The 9,565-nt window shown below is 47.0% G+C and overlaps 1 protein-coding gene across 14 annotated transcripts in view; it reads right to left on the reverse strand.

Annotated features, from left to right (window-relative positions):
- FOXN3 (forkhead box N3) overlaps positions 1–9,565 on the reverse strand; it is a 426,281-nt gene that overhangs the window by 243,601 nt on the left and 173,115 nt on the right. Inside the window, exon 1 of one of the 14 annotated variants that reach the window (XM_010845173.1) lies at positions 7,305–8,634. The exons of 11 other annotated variants lie outside the window; for them this stretch is intronic. The gene's annotated coding sequence lies outside the window, so the exon portion shown is untranslated. 2 more of the 14 variants (XM_010845174.1, XM_010845175.1) reach the window with 2 other exon arrangements.

The raw sequence follows: 9,565 nt of genomic DNA on the forward strand, positions 1-9,565 counted from the left end.
GACACGACTGAGCGGCTGAACTGAACTGAAACTCAGCATGCTGGCCCACAGCCCCAGAGTTTCAGATTCAGTATATCTGAGCTGGGGCCTGAGAATTCACATCTCTCACAAGCTCCCACATGCTGCTGCTGGTCCAAGGACCACACTTTAGAAACCACTAAATTAGAGAACTGTCAGGGAGTCTGGAAAAAAATGAATGCAGGAGAGGCTTCAAAGGAAGAACCAAGTGAATCCATCAAATGACTGAATATGATAGGAGAAGGAGAGATTACGGTCAGAGATAGCTCCTTAATCACGGGTTAACTAGTCTCTTTGAGTTAGCATGTAAGAATGCCATCCACAACAGTCTAATAGTTCCTCACTTCCTTCCCTCCTGTGCAGAAGGAAGAGATACCCAGGACCACAGCTGGAAGACTTTCCATCTCTGGGTGAGTGTCAAAGGCTTGAGCAAGCATTCTCTGGGCTTCCTGGTCATCCCCTCTTGGGGTTTTCCTCTTGTGTGTTCTTGGTGTTTATATGACAGATGCTGAAGAGTGGAGCCTAGAAAAAGGCTCATTAGATTTTCTCCGGTAGAGATGAGAGTCAGGAGGCTTTTCTGAGGAGGGCCGGGAGGCTGTGGAGTAAGGGAACTACTGCTGACCTCGGACAGGGACATTCCATCAGCGCAGGTGCCAGAGCCGAGCTCACCAAGTCACCAGCGAGGGGCAACAGGAGAACACTGAAGCTGTCAGCTCCTCTGCAAGCAGGAACAAAAGTGTGCTCTGATGATCCAGAATCCAGATGTCGTCAACTCATTCAGTCAGAAAGTATTTATTCATAAGCAACTAGCTACACTGTGCCCAGTACTGTATGGAGGACACTGGGAGAAGCAAAAGATGTGGTGCTTGCCCTCAAGGATGGGGAAGTCTAGGGATTTTCCTGCTGGTCCAGTGCTAAGACTCCATGCTCCTGACGCAGCGGGCACAAGTTCGATCCCTGGTCCGGGAACTAGATCCCATAAGCCTCAGTTGAGAGTCCACGTGCCACAGCTAAGACCCTGTGCAGTTGAATCAATACATATTGGGGGGAAAAAAGCTGGGGAGGATTCAGTGAGCATTTCTGAAGCGACCACAAACATGAGCAGAGCCTGACACCTGGACTACGGCTGACGAGGCTTAGTGGCCGGGGACGACGCTTTACCTCACTCACCACGTACCGGCTGTAACCTTAACCACAGCACAGTACTTCTTTTTCTCCACCTGCTTTCCTCATCTTAGAATAGTGTGTGGGGGGAGGGCGCTGGGGCAGGGGCAGTGGAGGACACACACAAGACCACTTCGCAGGGTTGTGACGAAGATCCAATGGGTGGGTGTTCATAAGACACATGCAACAGTGAGCGCCCCGCACCTACAGCTAGTTTTGTTAAGTAAATAAATCAAAAGGAAAATATTGACACATTTGAGTACAAAACAATTCAAACTTTGCATGTAGGACCAGAGGTCATGAATCAAGTTCAAAGACAAAAAGATAAAAAAACACAACCATTTGTCATACATAGGAAAAAAGGTTAATATTTTAAATCTATAACTCTTTACAGCTCAAGGAAAAAATTAGCACCCTGATGAGAAAAGGGACAAATTCACAAAAGGAGAAACATAAATGGAAATATACCCATGCAAAGATACACAACTTCAGTTAAAAAAAAAAAATCACAGAAATGCCAATTCAAGCAATTCTGAGAACTCATTTCATCTATCAGATTGGCACAGACTTAAAAAGAATAAGCATACCAATGTCAGTAGGGGCGTCAGAGGGACATGACTCTGTATAACTGTTTCAGAGGACCGTCTGATGAGCTGAATGAAAATGTATGTATGAATGTATCCTAAGGAGATACCCAAACAAGACAGGAAACTTCCCCACCAGACTGCCTACCCACACGAGATAATAAGCGCCAGGACAGCCAGATTTGTGCCTATTTTATTCAGCAGCGTACTCAAGCACTTACTCCAGCGTCTGACACATGGAAGCCACTCAGGCAATACGTATTGAGTGAGAGCACTGAAATACGCAACAGCGTTTTCCGGAGAATTTCGTTAGGATGTTGTTAGGACCGAGTTGTGGAAACTTGGAAGCTGCCGAAAAAGAGTCCAGAGGTATTGGAGAAATGCTGTTAAATTACACAGGCCACACTCACCCGTTCCCTTTGTTCCCTTCTTTCTGCATTTTCCAGTCATTTTAAGCAAAGCTTTACCTTTTCTGAATCACTTGCACATTCTTACACACTGTATGTGTGAAACCATTTGCAAACATTTCATAATGTAAGAGTTTGGGGGAAAATAGATACGTTGGCAAAGCTTTTCACCAAATTGAAGCATTTTGTGATCTTTTCAATCAGAAGGGACAAAATGATCCCTTTCTGAAAAGCCTGGTGCTCCCAGAAAATAAAAGAATTGCTAAGCATAACAAATATTATACCCTGCGTAATGGGGTCTGTTGTCTGGCTGGGGGAAAGCTTTCAATTTATTGGTTTTGGGTATCAAACATTTTCCACAAACTCGTACATAGGTTCAAAGGCGAGGGAAAATGCTCTTAAATTAAGAATTTACTCTGTTTCCAGATGGATGGTCTATAACAACTCATGCTTCTACGAGACCAAATGTGGTTATATCTTTTTTAAAGGTTTTTTTCAAATCCGATAGAAAAATCTGTGCTGAGCTGAGGCACTCGGCGTGGCCAGAACTACTTCCGCTTCTCCGCAAATATTCCCTGCAGTCAGAAGTGTGTCCTAGAAGAGGCTGCCCCTCTGAGCACCTGGATTCCATTTAGCTACAGTCAACTCTCGGTATTCAGTTAAACACTGAATTAGCAAATACTGCACCGCTGCTCCTAGAGGAAATCTAAGGTTAGGTTCCTGCGAGCCACTGGTCACCACCTGCTCTTTAACTGATCCGAATGTTATCTTATTTTCTCTGATTGCACTCAAAAATACCTTATGTAATATAAATACATATTTATATATATGTTGATTCAGTAGCATTGATCTCACCGCTACCAGCACTAGAACTCATGTCTAAACAAAGCTTATCAAACACAAGAAAAGCCAGTCTTTTGTCCAGATGGCAATCGGCCCCTAGCACTTACAAGCACAAAACAGGACTACAGCACTGTGAGCCGGTACCATTCCAAACTGCAAAGCCACCAACACAAAGCACACACACAAATGTCACACTAAAGAGACATTTCAAAGGACACTTGTCTGCAGTAGGAGAGCAGACACAAAAAAGGGGAGAGTTGCTTTGCTCCGTCTCAGCTGGGAATGTGTGTGCTGGGTGACTCAAATTTGTTGCCGCTCTGCACATGTCCACGGAAGACCACGAAAGCATCACAAGTATTATTTTGTGATTACAGATAAATTTTAGCAAGTTCTTCAAGAACCTCTTAGGGGTCAAGCATGTGGAGGGCCGGAGCAGTGGGGTGCAAGAAAACTTGTGACCAGAAGGGGGAAGGAAAAAAGGAAATTTCAAACTGAATGAAAAAGGACAAAGTTGCAAAAAGACAAACTTCAGCATGTATGTCATAATCAGTATGGTATGGTGTACCTTTAAAATAGAAAAAAATATCTAGCTGCTGAGTGTCAGACTGTCACGTGCCTTGAGAGGCAAGGACCTTGTCTTTTACTTCTCTTCTGCTCACAGCATGTGGCATTAGTGGTAATCAAAAATATCAATCACTTAGGGGAAAAAATGCTCTTTTCTTATCCCTCTCTTACACTGGTATCTATTTACTATGTCGTTTAGTCACTAAGTCATGACCAACTCTTTGGGACCCCATGAACTGTAGCCCACCAGGTTCCTCTGTCCATGGGATTCTCCAGGCAAGAATACTGGAGTGGGTTGCCATTTCCTTCTCCAGGACATCTTCCCGACCCAGGGATCGAACCCACGCCTCCTGCACTGGCAGGTGGCTTCTTTACCACTGAGCCACCTGGGAAGCCCATCTAGTAACTGTACAGATTAGTAAAAGGAAAGTAGCATCATCGACCCTTTTCTCCGCCGGCATTTTTAAGAGCATTTATTGTTTTCCTCTCTGCCGCAAGCACGCCAAGCACCTCAGTCTCGTGGCTTTCGGTGACTGGGTCTGCCAAAGTCCTAACCATGCCAAGAAATAACTTCTCTCAGTTTACTTTTTCAGAGGGATGTGAAAGAAAACAATCGATTCTTCTGCCGTGAGATTGTCTTTTTAAAACAAAGTACCACAGAAGCTCCAAATCTGGGGAACTCTCTGGACTGTCTGGGGAACACTACATAGTGTAAAACGATTACCAGCATATTTCCCCGCTGGACAAAGTTCTTTGACAAAGAGAAGCAACTTACTCAGTTTATTACGACAGCCAGCCCTGAAGTCTCTTCTCTACTGGGTAGCGCAGTTCACCGGCACTTTCAGTTTTGAAAACCCTCCTCCTTCCAAAAATAGCATCTCTTGTGCCTTTGATATTGTGATTCAGATGCAAACAAAACGTGCCCATGAAGTGTGAGGCATGAGTGCCTGTGCACGTTCCATCCCGTGCGGGGGGCAGGGGGAGACTGAGGAGGAAGCAGTCAAATGGATTGCTGTCTTTCTGCGGGCGCACCCCTCATTTCTCTATACTCAAAGACATGTGACTCTGATTGGCTCCGAGGATTTGGCCCCTGGACAACCAGGCATCCTTTCTACATTGGCATTTCTTCCAGAGAGGAGCCCTGAGCAGCCTTCCTCCGTGCCCACCCAGTGCTGGGCCAGCTGGCTAACAGTGTGGCTCCTGGAAGAGGGTGCTGCCCACACCGCTGACGGCAGCCATGGGTGCCCGTTGCTTGTAGCTAACGTCAGGGGGCCTCAGCATGCGGGTCCAGGCAGTTGGCTGAGACTTCCCATGCAAGCATCCATGCCCCAGGAGTGCCAGCAGAGGTGATCGAGGGCCAAGGTGGGCATGCCACAGAGCCCTGGACTTCCAGATGGAGTCCAGTCCCAGAGCGTGGATGTCAGAGCTCTCTGGAGGCTCCCCCAGCCAAGGTCAAAAGGAGGGATGAACATCATGACATCAGTTCCAAAGAAACTCCACCTGCTCTTGGCATGCTCAGACTCATCCTCCCTATGTACCAGCCTCCCCCCACCACCACAAGTCTCCAAGGCCACGGTGAGGAGGCAGCTGCAACCATTCGACTTTCTCGTAATGACCTAGCACTGGGAGGATGTAGAGCTGGGGAAGAAGCAATGGCCATTCCCAATGATATGGCTGGGCTCTTGAAAGGTCATCTGGTCGACCTCTTTATAGGAAAAACACGATTCTTTGGCCTTGATAATCCGGCCAGGCAGATTTGCTGGAATAAGTTTCTTCAACCACACACACCCACAGCACATGGATTGTTGAGGACTTGAATGATGAGAACCTACCCGACACACCCGACTCCCCTCCAAACTCCGGTGACATCTCCCGGCCTGCAGCGCCTGCCCCCGTGTGACAGCCCAGCTCAGCCGTCCAGCGAGGACTCCAGAGCTTATTGCTGTTGGAGAATCTGAGGATCAATGGGAGCACAAAGGGAATCATACACGAGAGTTGCTAGGGAGGGAAAAGCTCACTCTATCTACTGCATTCTCTCTGGCAGACACAACTGAAAGATTTTTTTTTAATCCCCAAAAAACTCATTTAAACTGGGGGTGCAAAAGGAATCTGAAACGTGAGCATCTCCGGTGCAGGGAGAGAAGGGGAAGGTTTCAAGGAAACACAAAAGCAACACCGACCTGAGCGGGGAGCAGACTGCCCAACAACAAGGCAGCCAACTGCCAAACTGTCATTTTGCTCGGCGGCTGAACAGAAGGCTCGAGTAATGACAACCACAAAACTCATTTAAAGTCTGAAAAGGTGACTAATGAGCTCATTCATGCTGCCTATAAATTATTCACTGCAACACTGATCCCACTCAAGACAAACAGGAAAGTAAACTTTAAACACAGCCACCTCTGGCCTCCAAAGAAGAGCGCCTTACGTCTGTAAAACTTTCCACAATGAGGGGTGCTTGTCTCTCCCTCCATCCATTGTCACATTCGTTCTTCTGTTTACTTTTTTTTTTCACTGCCTTTAATCAAGTTTAAGCAGACACAGCTGTTACACATTTATTTCTCTGTAGAGTTTTTTCCATTAGTTATTACGAGCAATCATGATGCTCTAAAAATAGCAGCAAATTATATTCTCTCGAAATTGAAGGCTGACCTTAAAATGAAGCCCAGGTCTTCGGAAAGAATATTCAGATGCACATGTTGGGTGAGTGACAACCCTACACAAAGCCGAAACAGAAGTGCTTTTACTCTCTCGGAGAGGGTGGCAACTGGCTTCCAAATGTCCCTAGGTTCTAGTGGAAACGGCTTGTTTTAAAATCTAACAAGACAGAACCTGCTTCCAGTGGTCATGTTTTGGTGGAGATTTTCATGAAAACTCAAAGAATAAAAGGGGAAATGTCTCATTTTGGCTGCTCAGCGAAGATAAACCCAGCAGCAGGTTTGCTGGGAACCCACCACATGGCTGCACACGGCTTCCACTTTCCTGTTTAATATTAAATAAAGAATTTTAGCTCTTCTGTTTGTACAAACTGTGCTGTTTGTAACTGCTGTCACCACTCCAAGCATTATGACTCTGGAGAAGTAGTCCTGTATTTTTCAAACCTTTTGTTTTTTAAATCTTAGTATCTATTTCCAAGACGCAGTAAGAGTTAAAGAGGTTCAAATCTAATCGGTATTTTTTTTTCCCCCAAAATAGTCCTCAAATAAGTACTTACATTAGTTCTTGGTCAGATCGCTGCACATTATGTATTTTTAAACTGCTTTGAATACTTTGAACAGGAGCCACAGAAAAGCCACAGAAAACACTCATAGTCAAATACCGCCAGATGGATAACCAAAAGTGAAAGCAGAAAGGTCGGAGGCTCGGTCGTGCCCCGTACACACCTCGAGATGACGGGGAGAAAAACGAATGACTCCCCGGTTGTAGGCAGAGGAAGCCCGCATAACACACGAGAAGCACCCCACGGAAGGCCAACTGAGACCCGGGCTTGAACTTCAACCTGAGACCCGGCCAAGCTGCGTCTCCATTTAAGGAAAGCCTGTCACGTTGTTTTCAGTTTCTAGCCTGTGAACTAAAGACTGGTCCGGCCATTTCCGCTGCCTGAAAGGGCGAAGCAAGTTTTTCCTTTCAAAGCGAGAGGAGTCCTGCCATACTGACAGCACAGTGCTCGGCCACCGCCCGCCAGCAGCCTGGGGGCTCCTCGTGTGCGTGGTGTGATTTTACCCACGTTTCTGTGTCGAGGGGGGAGCCATTCTTCTGGTCCTCTGGGCACGAGAGTTCCTGCAGATTCGCTGTGGTCGTCGGCGTCTGCATCAAACGTGTGAAAGCCCGATTCCATCCGAAGAAATGGCGACGTCGGAAATGGCGTCCTGGTGAAGTCTCCGTGTCCCTACAGCTCGCCGCTCACTACATTTCTGTCACCTCTCCGGGAAGGGCGGGGACAATGCAGCGCTTTGAAGCCAAGCCACAGGGGGCCCTTCCCCAGCAACAAGTCTGACAGACAGGCTGTGCCGCTCCCGCATCGGCAGCAGACCCACTGGTCCAGGGCCCTGCTTCCAGCTCCTTACTCCTCCCTGGCCTGAGGCCGAGGGATGGTTGGTTTTGCCTGAGGATGTTCAAGGCGGAACACCAAGTACTACGACCCAAAGACCCACCCAGCACACAGAGCACCAGCTCTCCAATGCTCCCCGTGTGCCAGGCACCAAGCCAGGAGCTCCAGCGGCAGCATTGATCGTGTTCTTCCATGATCCTGCCCGGGGAGGGGCTGTCATCCTCTTCTACAGATGAGGACACGGAGGCTTCAAGAAGTTCAGTGACGGGAGTTCCCTGGTGGCCTGGTGGTTAGGATTCGGAGTTTTCATTGCCGTAAGAGTTCAGTTCTTAGTTGGGGAATGGAGATTCTGCAAGCTGTGCAGCACAGCCAAAATGTGAAATGAATGCAGTAATATACAATAAAGAAATTATTTGCTGGTGGTGAATAATTGGTGCGAAGAGCTGCAATGAAAAGGAAGACCACAAGTCTCTCTGGCCTGCACAGCCCACCGTCTCTGGCACTGACCTCTCCCATTTGGGGTATCCAAGATCTAATTTCCAAGCTCACAGAAGACGGCTTGTTGCTTGCAATCTACCTATCGAGCTCCTTAGGCAAGACACTTTTGGGTTTCTTTGATTTGGTTTTTGCATAGCCTTTTTCAAATAGACCACTAACCATAGACACACTTTCTACTTCCACAGGCTTAGCTCCTGATGCCCACACAGAAATGGACATCATTCAGTAAATGGCAAACCTATCTACAAAATGCCAAAGGTCCCAGTGCAGTGGTCACATGCCAGCCCCGTGCTCCTGGCTGAATTATAAAGCACGAAGTTTTGGGGAAAAAAACATACGACAGTTGACAACTCCAGAGGCCAGGCCAAGTCTGCCCCATCTGCCCCTTGGATGGATCCTCAGAAAGAACAACTCAAGGAACAATCTACTCCCTCTCTCCAGTCTTCATCGTCAGTTCAGTTCAGTTCAGTCACTCAGTCGTGTCCGACTCTTTGCGACCCCATGAATGCAATACACCAGGCCTCCCTGTCCATCACCAACTCTCCGAGTTTACCCAAACCCATGTCCATCGAGTCAGTGATGCCATCCACCCATCTCATCCTCTGTCGTCCCCTTCTCCTCCTGCCCCCAATCCCTCCCAACGTCAGGGTCTTTTCCAATGAGTCAACACTTTGCATGAGGTGGCCAAAGTACTGGAGTTTAAGCTTTAGCATCAGTCCTTCCAAAGAAATCCCAGGGCTGATCTCCTTCTGAATGGACTGGTTGGATCTCCTTGCAGTCCAAGAGACTCTCAAGAGTCTTCTCCAACACCACAGTTCAAAAGCATCAATTCTTCAGTGCTCAGCTTTCTTCACAGTCCAATCTCACATCCATACACGACCACAGGAAAAACCATAGCCTTGAATAGACGGACCTTTGTTGGCAAAGTAATGTCTCTGCTTTTGAATATGCTGTCTAGGTTGGTCATACCTTTTCTTCCAGGGAGCAAGCGTCTTTTCATTTCATGGTGGCATTCACCATTTGCAGTGATTTTGGAGCCCCCCAAAATAAAGTCTGACACTGTTTCCACTGTTTCCCCATCTATTTCCCATGAAGTGATGGGACCTGATGCCATGATCTTTGTTTTCTGAATGTTGAGCTTTAAGCCAACTTTTTCACTCTCCTCTTTCACTTTCATCAAGAGGCTCTTTAGTTCCTCTTCACTTTCTGCCATAAGAGTGGTGTCATCTGCATATCTGAGGTTATTGATATTTCTCCCGGCAATCTTGATTCCAGCTTGTACTTCATCCAGCCCAGCGTTTCTCATGATGTACTCTGCATAGAAGTTAAATAAGCAGGGTGACAATATACAGCCTTGACATACTCCTTTCCCAATTTGGAACCAGTCTGTTGTTCCATGTCCAGTTCTAACTGTTGCTTCCTGACCTGCATATAGGTTT

Source organism: Bison bison, unplaced genomic scaffold (genome assembly GCF_000754665.1).
Source record: "Bison bison bison isolate TAMUID 2011002044 unplaced genomic scaffold, Bison_UMD1.0 scf7180017864213, whole genome shotgun sequence".
Lineage (NCBI taxonomy): Eukaryota > Metazoa > Chordata > Mammalia > Artiodactyla > Bovidae > Bison > Bison bison.